This window comes from Rhynchophorus ferrugineus, unplaced genomic scaffold, assembly GCF_030347505.1.
Source record: "Rhynchophorus ferrugineus isolate W39M unplaced genomic scaffold, kcgeb_rfMv2 rfM2, whole genome shotgun sequence".
Taxonomy (NCBI): Eukaryota; Metazoa; Arthropoda; class Insecta; order Coleoptera; family Curculionidae; genus Rhynchophorus; species Rhynchophorus ferrugineus.
The window spans coordinates 17,203,861-17,223,281 of record NW_027472581.1 but is presented as its reverse complement, the minus strand read 5'-3'; the positions used below and the strand labels follow the sequence as shown (position 1 = coordinate 17,223,281).

Below are 19,421 nucleotides of genomic sequence, written 5' to 3'. Positions count from 1 at the left end.
AGGAGGTTCTATGTTCGGCTGTATATTTTTTTTGTTTTTAATGTATGTTCGCCGATATCTCTGTCCATTGTGGGCCGATTTTCAAAATTGTTTTTTTTATTCGAAAGTATGCACTCCTGATGTGGTCCCATTGAAACCAAATCAGGATCTGTATGGGGGAAGGGGGGTTTAATCGAGGCAAACACTTAAATTTCAAAGGCACGTAGAAAGTTTTCAGATATTTTTCATCTAAAATAATCAGATATTTGTGTATAATGTTATTGCTGAGCTGACGTGACGGAAAAGTCGTTCAGTGCAAAAGCCATTCAACATGCTTTTTAAGCGCTAACTATAACATATAAGACCTCGTAAAAATGTTGCAGATTACTGCTTCTATGGTGTAATGGTTAGAGCGTTTAACTTCCAAACGGTATATATATTTATAATAAAATATTTAAAATATTTTTTTGCTACTACCAATTGATCACTTTTAACGTCGTTGCCGAACCTAAATAATACAAAAATAATAATATAATTTTGTGACATATACAAAATATTTAATTTTTCACTATAAAGCTTCGACTTTATAGGCCTAATATATGATTTCTAAATAAGCTGTGATTATATACGCACATTAAAAAAGGAAGATCTAAAAACATATAAATACATATTTACTTATGTTATAGTTATGTTAATAAAAACAATGATATGATATTGCAGGGAGATATGCCACGACACGTTGTATACCACGACCTACTTAATACAACCACTTTTATGTAAATATTTCTACAATCGTTTACGTTGCATATTCAACAGTAACATTGTGACTTTGTGTTCGTGTCTCCGTCCGTTTCCTTATATTTCCCCGTTCCCCAGCCCACTTGTAGATCTCCTTTAACAGTCATTCATACTTTGTCGAGCTCTTTTACAGTTTATTCGCCGATTATGTAAACAATCACCACTTTAATATCGTTTAATATTAATGAGTGACGATTTGTTTCTAATCGAATTTTAATGTTTCATTGTGACGCGCTTGTATCCGCTCCCAGTTTAACGCTGTAACGGTTAAGTTATTATACATAGATGTATTTCCGTTATTCGAACAGAAATCTTTCTATTATCGTTAATAAAATGGAAATTACAATGTTCAGATTACAACAGGCAGTCTTCCTCGTTGTTATAATATTATGAAGGCTACAATCTTCGAAACTATTAGTGATTTTTTCACTTTAAGGCAATTATAAATCTCACCGACTATATTAATACAGCATTTTAATTAAAATAACAAGTCAATTGAAAACTCCCCGGCCTACCATAGTAAAACACATGTTTTTGGCAAAATTAGTTTTTTTTATTCAACATAATTCCTTTCAAGAGTCATACACTGATTATAACGACCCACCAACTTTTTGATACCATTTTTGTAGTACGATTTGTCCTTTGCTTCAAAATAAGCCTCAGTTTCGGCGATCACCTCTTCATTCGACGAAAATTTCTTCCCAGCGAGCATTCTTTTTAGATCTGAGAACGGGAAATAGTCGCTGGCGACCAGATCTAGAGAATGCGGTGGATGAGGAAGCAATTCGAAGCCCAATTCATGGATTTTTGTCACGGTGCATTGTCTGGGTGAAGCAGCACTTTCTTTTTCTTCAAATGCGGCCGTTTTTCGGCTATTTCGTCCTTCAAACGGACCAATAATGCTATGTAATAGTTGCTGTTGATAGTCCTTCCTTTTTCAAGGTAGTCAATGAAAATTATTCCATGCGCATCCCTAAATACAGACGCCATAACCTTGCCAGCCGACTGTTGTGTTTTCCAACGCTTTGGAGCGGGTTCATCGTGTGCAGTCCACTCGAATGACTGTTGATTGGACTTCGGAGTGAAATAATGGAGCTATGTTTCATCCATTTTCACATATCGACGCAAAAACTCGGGTTTATTACGCTTGATCATCTTCAAACACTGCTCCGAATCATCAACTCGTCGTTGTTTTTGGTCAAAACTGAGCTCGCGCTGCACCCACTTTGCACAAGGCTTTCTCATACCCAAATATTCGTGATTGATATAATGTACACGTTCAGTTGATATCTTTAGAGTGTCTGTTATTTCATTCAGTTTCAATTTACGGTAATTCAAAATCATTTTGTGGGTTTTTTAAATGTTTTCATCGCTAACAACCTCTTTTGGGCATCCACTGTGTTCACCATCTTCGGTGCTCATTTCACCACGTCTAAACTTAGCATACTAATCCTTGATGGTTGATTTTCCTGCGGCAGTGTCCGGAAACTCGGCATCAAGCCAAGTTTTTGCTTCAACTGTATTTTTCCCTTCAAAAAGCAATATTTTATCAACACGCGAAATTCCTTTTTATCCATTTTTTTTTCACAATAACAAAGTTGCTTCACTCAAAATGCTATAATTCACAAACTAATGAACCGACAGCTGACAAATTCATACACGCATCTTTTGAGGGTTAGGCATGAACTAAAGACATTTGGATTTAATTCTAGCGCTATCTAGTGTCAGGCCGGGGACTTTTCATTGACCTGTTATATTCGAAACCTGGAAAACTACCAAGTAAAGTAAAATTAATCGACCGGTTTCACTGCTATTAGTAATTCGAGTTGCTGAGTAATTCAATAGTTGAAAAACTCCTGTTAAAGTATTAAAATCAATCATAGGCAGAAAAAATCTAATACATGCACATCAATTTGATTTTCACGTCAGATATCACAAACATTACTGTAGAAGCCCAAGAAATTTTGCTCAGTTAAGTTCTTGAACAAAGCGCAAACCTTCGATAAAGTCTATAGTAAGGAACTCATGTAAAAAGTCCATCACTCTATACATCGTGGCATACCACAAATAAAAAATGTTGCTATGGCTACATTTGTTATTGACACTGGGATACGTACTATTGAAAGCAATAGCGAAGAAACAACCAGGAGATAAAAAACACAAGTAATATTATAAATAAATGGATGCAGACAACGAGAGTAAAGAACTGCATATAGAGTTCACATGTAACGATTCCAAGTACCTTAAGATAAATTTTGATGCAAAACTATATTGTACGGTGTATATCGAAAAGAAGAAAAAAGAACTCGAATTAAAACAAAGAAACAAGAAAATGTGTTATTTATTTGGAAGAAAATCTAAATTATCTCCGTACAAAATGAGTTGCTACATTGATATTAAGCAAATCTTAAAACATATATAGATAGATTTTAGTTATGGGGATGGCCTGCGAGAAGTAATATCAGCATAATATAAGCATTAAAAATAAAGTCCTGAGAAATATTCTGGATGCGACCGGATACTATGGGAACAATTACCTATACAGAAACTTTCAATATTCAAACTGTCGTAGAGGAAATTAAGAGATTCGCAACAAGACATGAGACCACTCCCATGTAACACCGAAGTACTGCAACTTTTGAACAACACTGAACTAAGACGCAGACTCAAGAGAACCAAATCGTATGATGTTGTGTAGTTGTATGGGGAGATGTACTAAACGGTAATACTGAAAAGTGCTACAAACCTTTATTTTATTAGTATATAAAGTTTATAAATAAATAACCCTGCAAAACACTCACGTGTTAGTAATTTAAAACTTATTTCCAGTCATTCTGTAACAATGAAGTTTCTCATATTTCTTTGAAATGTACAATCTTCCAATGCATATTTATGAATATCTTATTCCTGGATATTTCCATAACGCGTCAACATTTCTGTGGTTTTATAATCATTTTACTGTCACTGAGGAAATATGTATTTCTACCATCTAGTTCATCATTTTAAATTTAACTATTTCGTTTGATGTAAAGTGTTTTACTATTATCCTGATAATAGTGGTGTTGCTTTCACTAAATAACGTCAATAACTCCACGATATATGAGAGCAGTGGATAAATACATTTATAATTGTAGCGACCTTAAGGTATGTCGAATTATACATCTTCAAAAAACGGCTTACAAAATACCCAAAAAATATTATTATTTTGAAAACGTGCGGGGTACCAGCGACGCTCTGTAAACGATAACGAAAATCTAGCAATCCCGAGACGTTGATCTCAGATATCATTGAAGGGTACTTTGGATAATTGAGTCACTAACCATCGTTCAGTTTAGACTTACTACCATCGACTGCCCAAGCGTCTCCCCAGGTAACAATGCGCCGCTCATCTTTTATCTATTTGTATTTCATCATGTTTTATATTACATCTAAAAATGACGACATCATGTAACCATAGCCGTTTAATTTCGTCTTATCCCCATTCACCGAGCCTTATATTTCCCCAAATAATATTAATTGAACTATTAAAACCTCTTAGATTTCTTAAAATAGACACTAAGAAAATGATTCAGTTTTAGTTTACTCACCACTGGGCAACAATAGCTCTTCATTCACATTGTTTAAAAACGGTGAAAAACCTCAGTGCTTTTCAGTGATGCAAATGCAGAGAGGGAGGTTGAGAATGTGGATGGTTCTCAAGAATTAACAATTGATTTGTTTCGTTTTGGATTTCTAAAATCCTATCTATGCTATGTCCTATCAAATTTACAATATTTTTTGACTAAATTCGTTTTCCCAAACCACGCAGTTAACACGTTAAAAATTTTGACTATTATTGATATTAACTTGTGGGAAGTCTTTTTACATGAGTTGATTTTGTTTGATTTGCTTTAATACACCATGTCTTCAGTAACAGTTGTATTTTAACAAGGTATGTTTGGTTTGATTCTTTGATGCTGTTATTGGATCTTCGCCAGATGCTAACATCTCTATGTCGTCCATATATATTGCTACAGTAATAATTTTTGTGGTGGGTATTTCCTTCTGAAACACCTGAATATATTGGATGTAATTCAATGAGCTCATCTTGATCGTCTTATTTTATAGTAAAATGTCTATAAATTAGGTAAGAGATTAGTAACAGAAAATGTGGATGAAGGAGAAGTTTCGTTAATTTAATCTGCAATCCTCCATACTACTTTATCAAAAGAATGCAGCCGAACAATATGTTTTGGAATTTAAGTCCTTATCTATTTTATTTACAAGACTATGAACTTGTTCTATTGTCATTTATATATTCTATATACATCCCAAATTAATGTTCTAGAGTAAAGTTTCTTTTTTCAATTATGTTGTTAAGCCTCTTTATGTAGGACTTCTCAAAATCGATCAAGTTGTTAACAGTAAACAACAGACTAACAATGGAAGATAAAATATGATATGATAAACGGTAAATAGACATTATATGTCAAAACCCTCGAATCTGTTCATCATGTGTAGATCATTGTTCAGCTCCATAATATTAAAATTACTGCCAATATGTTGCTTTGGATAATAGTTAGTGTGTAATTATAGTGTATCATAAAACTTTAATGTGTCTATTTTCACAGAGTTTTTCTATAAGATTAGACACAGTAACTTATAGATTTCGGTTAGATGATTATTCAAGTTCCAACATTAAACCATTTATATTTATCTCACAGATAATCACTACAGGTTAGATCATTTTATAAATGTGAATACAATGTTGACATCTAAAAATATTATCAAATCAAATGACGACACTTGAGATAATTAAATCAAAAATATTACTGTTGCTTAATTTTCTACTGCGATAAAAAAAGGTAAAATACACGTTAATGTATATTTTCAAATTTATTAGGTCCCCTTTAAAATAATTTCTCAATAGGATACGTTTATTTTAAGCCTACAACAGCTGTTGAATTCGATTTCTGTGATGGTCTGTAAAATATTCTTTGATTCTTTTTTGATTTCTACATTCAACTCAAATAGAATTTTAATAAAATTGTGTGGAATGTCTTGTTAAGTTTAAGTCAGGTCAGTCGATTTTGGCGGTTGCAAAACTGTATGAGTTGAAAGTTAGATGAAAAAGCGTTGAACCGAAACTGTATGAGAGGGTGCATTGTAGTGATGATGAAATCAAGAGTTATCGGCCCATAAGTTATATGTATATATATATATATATATATATATATATATATATATATATATATATATATATATATATATATATATGTATATATATATATATATATACATATATATATATATATATATATATATATTCCAGTTAAATTACTGGTACGAATACCAAATATAATTGCCTAATATATTGACGCTAAATGTTATATGGGAAAAAAATTATACAATATGTACGATAACAAATATATTTGGTATCAATATAACAGATCAATTGAAAAGTCCCCGGCTTACATATATTACATAGTAAAACACATTTTTTTGACAAAATTAGTTCTTTTTATTCAACATAATTCCCTTTAAGTGTGATACACTGATTATAGCGACCCTCCAACTTTTCGATATCATTTTTGTAGTACGATTTGTCCTTTGCTTCAAAATAGGCCTCACTTTCTGCGATCACCTCTTCATTCGACGAAATTTTCTTCCCAGCGAGCATTCTTTTGAGATCTGAGAACAGAAAATAGTCGCTATGGGCCAGATCTGGAGAATACGGTAGATGAGGAAGCAATTGGAAGCCGGCTGTTGAATTTTCCCACGCTTTGGAGAGGGTTCATCGTGTGCAGTCCACTCGGATGACTGTCGATTGGACTTTGGAGTGAAATTATGGAGCCATGTTTCATCTATTGTCACAAAACTGGGGTTTATTACGCTTGATCATTTTCAAACATTGCTCCGAATCATCAACTCGTCGTTGTTTTTGGTCAAAAGTGAGCTCGCGCGGCACCCACTTTGTATAGAGCTTTCTCATACCCAAATATTCGTGAATGATATGATGTACACGTTCAGTTGATATCTTTAGAGTGCCTGTTATTTCATTCAATTTCAATTTACGGTGATTCAAAATCATTTTGTGGATTTTTTAATGTTCTCGTCGGTAACAACCTGTTTTGGGCATACACTGCGTTCACCATCTTCGGTGCTCATTTTACACGTACCACGTAACTTAGCATACCAATCCTTGATGGTTGATTTTTCTGAGGCAGTGTCCGGAAACTCGGCATCAAGGCAAGTTTTTGCTTCAACTGTATGTTTTCCCTTCTTAGGAAAAAAGCAATCTTTTATCAACACACAAAACATATACATAACATAAATATATATTCTTATATCGATATACCACATATCACAATGTTGAATTTCATTCGGCCTAAACATTCAGTGATTGTTAACAATTATTTCACCATATCCTATCTGATATCAAGTAAATAGTAACGATAAATATCAATAAATATTTAAAAAATGGGCGGCCCGAGTTGCCATCATCACCTTACGTTAATTAAATATCACGTATCTGATACGTATTTTGTACCAGCCATAACGATTTGTTTAGAAATTTTGATCATATGTTATAAATTCAAATCTTCTCTTCTAGTAACCTTTTTTAGAAACCTTGAACATCTTCTACGCTGAATAAAACTTGTTCCTTTTTTCTATTTTACTTTTCTAACAGTACTGGAGCTCATATCTCGTCTGCTTGCAATTTCACGGTAACTAACGGTGATGTAAAACGAGAATGTATTCTAACCACCATGTTGCGGAACTGCGCCTAAAGTTGTTCCTGTGCGTTTTTTTCTGTAATAAGATTCGCACCTATCAATCAGAAATTTATAAAAATTGGTACTTATATTGCTTGAATTGTCATTTACTAAGAGAATCCTAAGTTTAATTAAAATAATACTTTATAAAATATTTTCTCCATGAATATATATATATATATATATATATATATATATATATATATACTATTATCCAATGCAACAAATTGGCAGTAATTTTAATATTATTGAGCTGAACAATGATCTACACACGATGAACAGATTCGATGGTTTTGACATATAATGTCTATTTACCGTTTCTCATATCATATTTTATCTTCCATTGTTAGTCTGTTGTTTACTGTTAATAACTTGATCGATTTTGAGAAGTCCTACATAAAGAGGCTTAACAACATAATTGAAAAAAGAAACATTACTCTAGAACATTAATTTGGGATGTATATAGAATATATAAATGACTATAGAACAAGTTTATAGACTTGTAAATAAAATAGATAAGGACTTAAATTCCAAAACATATTGTTCGGCTGCATTCTTTTAATAAAGTAGTATGGAGGATTGCAGATTAAATTAACGAAACTTCTCCTTCATCCACATTTTCTGTTACTAATCTCTTACCTAATATATAGACATTTTACTATAAAATAAGACGATCAAGATGATCTCAATGAATTACATTCAGTATATTTAGGTGTTCCAGAAGGAAATACCCACCATTACTACTGTAGCAATATATATGGACGACATAGAGATGTTAGCATCTGGCGAAGATCCAATAACAGCATCAAAGAATCAAACCAAACATACCTTGTTAAAATACAACTGTTATTGAAGACATGGTGTATTAAAGCAAATGAAACAAAATCTACTCATGTAAAAAGACTATTCCCGCCAGTTAATATCAATAATAGTCAAAATTTTTAACGTGTTAACTGCGTGGTTTGGGAAAACGAATTTAGTGAAAAAAATATTGTAAATTTGATAGGACATAGCATAGATAGGATTTTAGAAATCCAAAACCATCGACATTCTCAACCTCCCTCTCTGCATTTGCAGCACACTGAAAAGTACTGAGGTCTTTCACCGTTTTTTAGGCAACGTGAATGAAGAGCTGTTGTTGCCCAGTGGTAAACTAAAACTGAATCATTTTCTTAGAGTCTATTTTAAGAAATCTAAGAGGTTTTAATAGTTCAATTAATATTATTTAGGGAAATATATGGCTCGGTGAATGGAGATACGACGAAATGAAACGGTTATGGTTACATGATGTCGTCATATTTTAGATCTAATATAAAATATGATGAAATACAAATAGATAAAAGATGAGCGGTGCATTGTTACCTGGGGGGACGCTTGGGCAGTCGATGGTAGTACGTCTAAACTGAACGATGGTTAGTGACTCAATGATCCAAAGTACCCTTCAATGATATCCGAGATCAACGTCTCGGGATTGCTAGATTTTCGTTATCGTTTAAAGGGCGTCGCTGCTGGCACCCCGCACGTTTTAAAAATAATATTTTCTGGGTATATTGTAAGCCGCTATTTGAAGATGTATAATTCGACATACCTTAAGGTCGCTATAAGGATGAATGTATTTATCCACTGCTCTCATATATCGTGGAGTTATTGACGTTTTCTAGTGAAAGCAACACCACCATTATCAGGATAATAGTAAAACACTTTACATCAAACGAAATAGTTAAATTTAAAATGACGAACTAGATGGTAGAAATACATATTTCCTTAGTGGCAGTAAAATGATTATTAAAACCACAGAAATGTTGACGCGTTATGGAAATATCCAGGAATGAGATATTCATAAATATGTATTGGAAGATTGCACATTTCAAAGAAATATGAGAAACTTCATTATTACAGAATGACACGAAATAAGTTCTAAAATACTAACACGCGAGTGTTTTGCAGGATTATTTATTTATAAACTTTATATAATTTTAGGGTAAATGATGTGGCTCGGTGAATTAAGGTAAAACGAAATGAAACAGTGGTGTTTACATTATGTGACCGTTATTTATTGAATACAATACTTTTGAAAATAATACTTTATAAAATATTTTCTGCATGAATATATATTGAATATACAAATTTTAAAGTGGTCAGGGTTATTATTTGTTTATTGGGATATTATTGAATATTATTGGTAACACAGTAAACAGTTTAACAATATTGAACAAATAAAAAATGCTACTCAAGATGATTGGAAAATGTTAGATCATGATTATGTTAAAAACCTATAAGAAACGCTGGTAAAGAGAAGTATTTTTACCTAATACTTTTGTAGAATCGAAAAGCTAAATATTTATTTATATTAAGGGTTGAAAGGTTGTAGGTTGTTGTGGATTTTTGGCAGAAACCTTCAAATAATGACATAAAATAAATTAAGTGGTGTTAATTCGCCTGATCCAGGAGGCCAGTTCTGATCACCGGAATGAGATGGTACACGATCAGGAAATACCTCCCGCGACAATTGAATTGGTTCATGCATTATATGATATGTGTGTCATTGCCTTAACACTGAACCTCAAATACCAGACATTTCGAAGCCATCATTATTTTTGAAACATTCTTTGAGAATGAAATTCCATTGATCCTTCATGTAGTATTTTTTCTACTAATCCGAAATTATCAACTAATTGAAAGGGTAAACAAAACTCAAACAATCCTTTTATATTGTACTGGAGATAAAAAATTGTTCGTATATCTTCATAAGAGAAAAACACTAAAATATTGAATTTCGATAAAAATAAAACTGATACCGTCACACGCTCATCAAAACTATCACTCTGCAATCTTACAAGTAGCCTGTTCTAACTTGTAACTACCTGTTCATGCTGGACGCCTTTAGCGCTTTAACCTGCTTGACTTATTATTAAACACCATATTTACGAAGTTCATCCCACCTATTTATTCAAGTTATTTATTTATCTGTTTCTCCAAATTTCTTTCTATCCTTTAAAAATAATCCTCTTTAGATATAATGTATCTATGCAACGTTGTTTACAGTCTTAGAAACACTTGCTATATCTTACATTATATATATGGAATATCTGAAATATATATCTTTTTTTTTTTCAGTTTAGTTTATTCGTTTTATTAGATTATAAATCCGAGGGATCTAAATTCAATAGCTCTCAATAGATTGACTGAGACTACCAAAAGACAGACTGGATTGTTTGAGTAATTGATAACTATAGAGGGCATCGACATTGGAGGAAAACAATCGCTATGAGAACAGTACCTAAAGACCATTTAGAAAAACTAACAGATTTTTGTGTGACCTAAAAGAGTGTCTTGACCTAAAAGGGACTATATACAAAAACAATTATCATTGGTAAACCAAAACCACTCTTAAAAAATTGAAGACGTTATTTTCATCCATTATATGTATGCAGTCCAGATATTTTTCTATGCTGAGTTCAATTAAAGGTTAAAATTGAGAAAAATTGATATTCGCTATCATCACAAGCAGATAAGAATCATATTGTTTACTGTACTTCTGATGAAAAAATATTAGTAGTAGTTTTCTTTCGCCGGCTCAACTATTAATAAGCAATATTATTTAAGCCTTTGTCAATTACGTGAAGAGAATGTGCAATTATCAAGAAAATGGGCGATTACTATATGCCACAAGGTCTCACATAACATTATTTGTATTAACTTAAAAATCCAGATCATTGAAATACCATTTTAAGATAAGATGTAGAAGATTAAGGCTGAATTGAAGGACGCTTTAAAACAATAATTTTAAAAGGCGAAAAAACGTTTGTACTAATAGATTTCATCCTAGGGGAATCGCCTTAAAGGGGACGAAATTAATTTGGAAAAACCGTTTAATTTTTTTTCAAGTCTCAATATTTCTTGATCATATTGGAATATCATTAGAAGATACAACATAAGTAAGTAATATAAAAGTTAGAATACTGTACTTGATTTTTAGATAGATATCTTATAAGGACGCCTACGATATAAAGATATCTGATGGTTTGTCTGTGAAAATATTGATGTAACGTCAACGACACATCATCGAAATACGTGGCATGTATTTAGTATTTAGTGTTACAGGTAGTCACGTCGCTTGTATAAAAACGGAACAAATATCAGCTATTGGTTTGTCGTAAAATAAAAAACATTACAATTATAAGGATCTTGCCAACTTATTCTGATTAAAATTACATAATTTCGACACAAAGAAAACTGTTATAGATTATCTTGCATTTGTATTGTAAAACAATGATTGTTTGATGATTGAATGATAAAAAGCCAGATCATTGAAATATCATTTTAATATAAGATGTAGAAGATTAAGGCTGAATCGAAGGACGCTTTAAGACCCATTTCAGAAATAAATCTCAACAATAATTCTAAAAAGGCGAAAAAACGTTTGTGCCCATACATTTCATCCTAGGGGAATCGCCTTAAAGGGGACGAAATTAATTTGGAAAAACCGTTTAATTTTTTTTCAAGTCTCAATATTTCTTGATCATATTGGAATATCATTAGAAGATACAACATAAGTAAGTAATATAAAAGTTAGAATACTGTACTTGATTTTTAGATAGATATCTTATAAGGACGCCTACGATATAATGATATCTGATGGTTTGTCTGTGAAAATATTGATGTAACGTCAACGACACATCATCGAAATACGTGGCATGTATTTAGTATTTAGTGTTACAGGTAGTCACGTCGCTTGTATAAAAACGGAACAAATATCAGCTATTGGTTTGTCGTAAAATAAAAAACATTACAATTATAAGGATCTTGCCAACTTATTCTGATTAAAATTACATAATTTCGACATAAAGAAAACTGTTATAGATTATCTTGCATTTGTATTGTAAAACAATGATTGTTTGATGATTGAATGATAAAAAGCCAGATCATTGAAATATCATTTTAATATAAGATGTAGAAGATTAAGGCTGAATCGAAGGACGCTTTAAAACCCATTTCAGAAATAAATCTCAACAATAATTTTAAAAAGGCGAAAAAACGTTTGTGCTATTACATTTCATCCTAGGGGAATCGCCTTAAAGGGGACGAAATTAATTTGGAAAAACCGTTTAAATTTTATTTCAAGTCTCAATATTATTTGATCATATTGGAATATCATTAGAAGATACAACATAAATAAGTAATATAAAAGTTAGAATATTGTATTTGATTTTTAGATAGATATCTTATAAGGACGCCTACGATATAATGATATCTGATGGTTTGTCTGTGAAAATATTGATGTAACGTCAACGACACGTCATCGAAATACGTGGCATGTATTTAGCATTTAGTGTTACAGGTAGTCACGTCGCTTGTATAAAAACGGAACAAATATCAGCTATTGGTTTGTCGTAAAATAAAAAAAAACATTACAATTATAAGGATCTTGCCAACTTATTCTGATTAAAATTACATAATTTCGACACAAAGAAAACTGTTATAGATTATCTTGCATTTGTATTGTAAAACAATTATTATGGAAGCAGTTTCAGATTATCAGTAACGGAAATTGTTTGTTTGAAATATAACGTCCTCCAGTCAGCATTAAAATACGTTTTAGAAACTCTATTTGTACCCAAAGTCAATTTACCATTAATATCACGTAATCGCGATCACAGTTTTGGCAAAAACAAAGACGTGTGTTGACTATCAACGTTGTCTTTCTTGTTTTGCAGATATTTAATAGCCTCTTTCAAGTTGTACACCACTTAAACGTATACAGACATTATAATATTTTATGTATTTAGAGAAAAGATCTAAAGATTTGGTACCTGCAGTTGATTTATGGTAATTATTTGAAAGCTACTAGATCTATTCTCGTCAACTGATGTGTTGATGTTGCTACAGTAAGACTCTAGCTTTCGATACCTATTTTGTAAACTATTGTTAACATATTTGGTATTAGTTTTAGTAATCCTGTTCATTTTAGTGGATCAAAATAATATATCTAATATATATCATATACACGCTTCGGCGGTACAATACAGAGAAGATTAGCATGGCCCGTGCGCAAGGATGACATGCAATATTGTGAAGCGTTCTACATCTTTTGAGTGATCACCAATTGGGTTTCAGCAAAGGTTTCTCCACATTGGATGATTTAGTGGGGTTTGAAAGCAATTTAGTTGAAGAATTCAATAACAGGCCGTATACCACAGCAGCCTTTTTAGACTTGGAGAAAGCATTCGACTCCATCAAGGTGTCCAAAATCTTGAACAAAATACAAGAATGGAAGATAGGCAGTAATATGTATTGCTTTATGTCATCCTTTTTAAGAGGCCGATCTGATAGGATCAGAGTAAACGGTGTGCTATCGTCATCCTTTCCGCAGCTAAACGGTGTACTACAAGGCTCCAGCATCAGCCCAACTCTGTTTTTAATTGCAGAAGACATTATTATCTATCATACTCATCAGGACCACAAGATGAGTTAGGATTTACTTCAAAAATACCTTGATACTTTTCCTTCTTGAGCGGGAACAAATGGCCTTGGGCTCTCTCCTGATAAGTCAGAACAGCGTATACTACCGCAGAATAAAGAACTGCCCCCGAATGACTACTCTGACCATTGATGGAAATAGCATTAATAATAAGCCTGAACATATATTCCTGAGAATTATATTTGACTCACGCCTCAGCTGGCTTCTACACATCAAATATATAAAGAACAGATGCCTGGCTGACATTAGCCTAGTTCGATCCATTGCGAATTGGGTGACCTTTCTTAACATATCTTGAACATTTATAGACTGATGTTGTGTAAGATTGATTATGGCTGCCAGTGTTTCATTTCTGCAGCCACCTCATATATAACAAGACTTAACTCAATCCAAAAGACAGCACTAAGGATTGCCCTAGGAGCCTTTCATACCAGTCCGATTGACAGTTTACTTTACTTTACTTCACCTTACTTTGCGAGACTAAAACTACTTGTCGCTAAAGTATGCAGGCTCTTTAAGATTCAAACCAAGAGTATGTCAGTATGGGCTATTTTTTCCTACTAACTGCAGTGCCACTATGATAGGGAGAAATATAAAAGGTTTTGCCATTACTTTCAGAGAATATATAATCGCTTATTATGAGAGATGCCCACTTCCTATGGGCATTGATCTCTCGTTGAGGCTTCTTTGCAAGAATGGTTTCGGAAAACTTTCTTCATTGGAACAGAGGCCTGAATTCACATTATATCGCACTTTATAAAAAATTAAACTAGGATTTGATGGCTAATAATAAACCTTTGTTGGCCTTCTCATTGGTAAATAATAAAGAAGTAAAAAACTAAAAGCGATTGGTACGAAAAACAGGAAAAAATAATTTGATATCAGTACAAAATTTCATTCCACTGGCCTGTCAACAGTGATGCTATCTTTGTGCCAGATCAGAGACTTGTTGAATTATTTCTTAATGAACTTCGCGGGCTTCTTACACAGCAAAGCTCCACACTGCCAGAGTATCAGGTCCAGTTTTGTCAATTTTTGAAAATTCCAGAAGAATTTCTAAGGAAGGCTATAACATCAACTAGCTGAAAATGGCATTGTAAATTGCTTTACCAATATGGCATCTCTGTTTGTCAGACAAAAAAATTCTGAAACGAAAGCTACTAATTATAATTTTATATAAGATTAATATATTAATTGTTAAATAATTTTAATCATTAATTAATTTAAAACATATCAAACTATGTATTGTGCATATCATGTTAATATAGCGTAACTAATCATAAAAAACTTACTGAAATGTATTAATATTTATTAATTTTCACACTTATTCAACATTTAGAAACCGTATGGTAACCAATTCATGCTTCATAAATCTGAACAAGTGGTAATCAAAAGGTTTAGTAAGTACGCTGCGATGTTACTCACTATAGATAATCTTTTTGCAACCACACAATCGTCCAATTTGTTCAGTTGATGTTGGTAGACATGTGCATTTCCACTTCACTTTCTGCACGTTTCAGTATCGATATAGATGGTTCTCTGCGGGTAAATCAGACCTTTTAGACTTTGGATTGTCGTAATATATTCATTTCTCGTGACCAATCACAATACGTCATAAGTCGCATTCACTTTTTGAATCAACAAGCCATTCATTGTCTTCGAACTTCTAACATCAAAATCGTCCCCTTCTAAATCATTCCTTCGGCCTCCACCGTAAGTTCCTAAAAATATTTGATGGGCTTCGGCAGCGTATTTATTCTAATCAAGCGACAAAAGTTAAAAGTGTCGAAAATACAATTTTGAGCACTTCATGATCCACAAATTAAAGATGCCGAAAAATAACGATATATTGATATTTTTTGACTAATATATATTATGGTTATGTTAATATTTTTGTAAGCCGGTATTTTTCGATATTTTTTCAAAAAAATTAAATATATTTCTTAAACGTCATAAAAAACCATTTAAATGTTTTTTTATAAACTATTTAAATTGCCACTTCGTAATTTAAAAGGTTTTGGTGTATTTTGGTACTTGATTTTAAAGGTTTAGTAAAACTTTTAAAAATAAAGGATACTTTTTAAATATATCGATATTTTTCTCGATGGTCGACACCCCTACGTAGAGAAATATCAAAACCATCGAAATTAACAGTTAAATTAGGTTGATTAACAATTTTTTACTTTCATATTTCGCATTTTCATCGATATAACTACATCGCCACTCAAAATACATGCAAGCGCTTAATAGAAATATAAAGGAAGTTACTGTAGGATTTACCGAGAAAAAGTATAGTGGGCCGATGTATACTGACTGTCTCTGATAAAACGGATGTTGGAATTGTTAAAGTTATGAATGAAACTCGTGATTGAAAGTATTCGTTATCTGTTACAATCAGTTCACGTCAATCAAAGTTTGAGATTAGTCGAACAGTTCTATTTACAAATCAGAGTGATTTCATAATGTCTTCATAATCGATTGTTGATAATAAGGGTAAGCCAAACTCACTAATCCGAATTAAAAAGTGATCTCATACCCGAACTTATATAGTTTTTCGACGTTTTTCAGCAAGATTGTCGTTTATCATTTCGCTAACAATGACAGCCTCCTTTAATGTTAAATAAACTTAAACAGAATTTCTCATGACTACAATAACAATGTTACAATGCAAATAAAATATTGGACATTGTAATAGTATTTGGTGTGGTACCTATTTTTAGTTATTAATCTTACGTGATCTCCAGCAGATCACATTACTAATACTTTGTAACCTTAAAAACGTCTTATTTAAAACGTCATATGCTATTATATTGAGCCTCGGTCAATGAGATGACCTTCAAGCATTAGCGGTTTTGATAAATTTTAAATGATGTGCAACAGACAGGGTTGCTGTGAATTAAATCGATCGGGTACGTTTGTTTCTAACTTCATGTTGAAGCCTCACCGACGGGATTCACTTTTCAATATGTGCCATTTCGTCGAAGTGTGAACAAAAATAGATTTCAACATGGGAATACTGGTTTCGACGTGGTTTAAAAGTAGTTATTTTGACACGAAAGACAAAGAGCGGTCTGGATAGCGAAACAAATATGAAGACGAGGATTTATACGTTTGAGGTGATCACTGCGCGAATAGCGGCCAAAATACGAGCAAAGAGACAACAACATTCTAAGCATAGCAACGCTCGACCACATGTTGTAAAATCAGTGAAAACATTAAAATGGAAAGTGCTACCGCACCAGCCATATTCTCCAGACCTTACTCCATTACTACTTATTCCGACATATAAGTCGTGACCTGTCTGAGCAGCGCTTCACTTCTTATGAAGATACCAAAAAATGGGTCGATTCGTGGATACCCTCCAAAGATACATCTTTTTTTACAAATGGAATCCGTAAATTGTCTGAAAGATGGGAAAAAGTAGCGTCTATCGATGTACAATAGTTTGACTAAAATACGTTGTCCAAATTATCTTTAGGGTAACCTGATATGACTCAGTGAATGGAGGTAAAACGAAATGAAACAGTGGTGTTTACATTATGTGACCGTTATTTGTTGGCAATATAAAAAAATTTAAAAAATACAAAATAGATAAAACGGATGGCAGCGGTGTTACCTGGACACGAGGCTTGGGCAGTCGATGGTGGCACGTCTAAACCAAACGATGGTCGAGTACTGAATGAATGGAAATCCCTTCAATAACATTCCAGGTAAACGTCTCGGGGTTGCCAGCTATTCGTTATCGGGTTCTAGTTGGCGCTGCTGGCACCCCGTCCGTGTTCAACATCTGGGATTATATTTCTAGGTATTTTGTAGACCGTTATTGCACTATGTAAAATATATATCTAATTGAAGTGAAAGAAATTGTTGAGAACGGTTTCAAAAGCTTAAAGACGGTGAATTTGTTGCCAAAATGGAACATAGTGTAAAGCTAAAATTGTATTTAGGGTAAGGTTTTTAAAGTTCAAATTGAATTGTACAATATTAGTCTCCCACCTTTTATCGAAATATAGCAACGTATCGACTGTTAGGACTATTATTTATTATTTAACTATTTATTATGTGAATTTTATCATTGTTTTTTTTTTACAATGTTACATTGTTGAATATTGGTTTTTTTGGGTTTGGAACGTGTAATATACCTAGAATTGTAATAGTAATTGTGTATCTAAGAAAAAACAAATGAATCGCTTCAAAAAAAATTTTTCTTTCAGCGTTATCTAAGACTAACTACTAGTAATCAATAATCTAGTCAATAAAGATGACATCATATCATCAATGAATGGCGCTTTAATCTTTCTGATAATATTTTATAATGCAGTCGATAAAATTTCTATAAAATATACGTTACGTTTCGATCATCGCTTGAATTGAATAATAAGAATACTGATCAATGAAATAGTCAATAATTGAAAGTGACTCCAAACTGGATATATTAGGTGCTTGCGTTTATTCTGATCACTTTTTTCACTTAGAAAAGGCATTTCAATTCAAGGAAAGGCAAAAAGGTTTCTAAAAGTGTTTTATGCACTTTGGCAACAGATGCCCTCAAATCAAACAAAAGTAATTAATTTCGACAAATGCAATTTTGAGCTTTCCATTATTAGCGCCTGCATACCCTTTAATAATACTGCAGCAATATTAAAATCAAAACTGTTATATCTGATCAAAATGCCTGCAAGTAACATTTTCACCAAGATCCTGTCAACGAATACTCTATGCTGCCTATGTTGGTTTATCTTCATAACAATTGAAGTAGTGTATGAGTCAAATTGTTCAGATAATCATTTACAAAATAAGGATTACCGATTAAAGTATAGTCCTTCCAATAAAACAGCCGATGCACGTCATCAAAATTTTTAATGCAACGTTGCTGCACCAAATTTTAGTTTTCGTTTATTTTGATGACAACTGACAACATAATAGTAATATAAATAAAATAATGAAACAGAAATAACGTTATAAAATATAATTTATTTTAACATTATAATACATATAATGCATATTTATTGAAGAACCTAAAATACAGTTAATTAAACAGTCACAATAGTTTTAAGGTTAGAGTGGTTTTATTATATTCATAGAGTAATAGAGATGCAACTCAATAAGCGCAACGTTTTGCTTTGCCCAACATCCAGAGAGAGCCAGAATGGGCCATACGAGTAATTTGATTGGTCAATTTAAATCTCCTTTATAGGCACCTGTAAGAAACATATTTTACTGTGAAGACATTTCATTGGCTCATTAGTAATGTTTGGCACGTGACAGCCTTGACGTCATGTTTGATTGACCAATGAAATTAAAAAAAAAACAATTTTTTTCTGAAATAAATTTATTAAATTAAATTCAATTAAATATACATATAAATATAATATATAACCATAATTATAATCTATAACAATAATTAT

The 19,421-nt window shown here is 32.4% G+C and overlaps 1 protein-coding gene and 1 non-coding gene across 4 annotated transcripts in view; both read left to right on the top strand.

The window, feature by feature from the left end:
• LOC143190013 (shootin-1) overlaps window positions 1-19,421 on the top strand; it is a 45,505-nt gene that overhangs the window by 3,740 nt on the left and 22,344 nt on the right. The gene's annotated exons all lie outside the window — the stretch shown is intronic.
• Window positions 13,516-13,624, top strand: LOC143192121 (U6 spliceosomal RNA). The gene has a single exon (XR_013004742.1). It is a non-coding gene; the product is annotated as a U6 spliceosomal RNA (small nuclear RNA).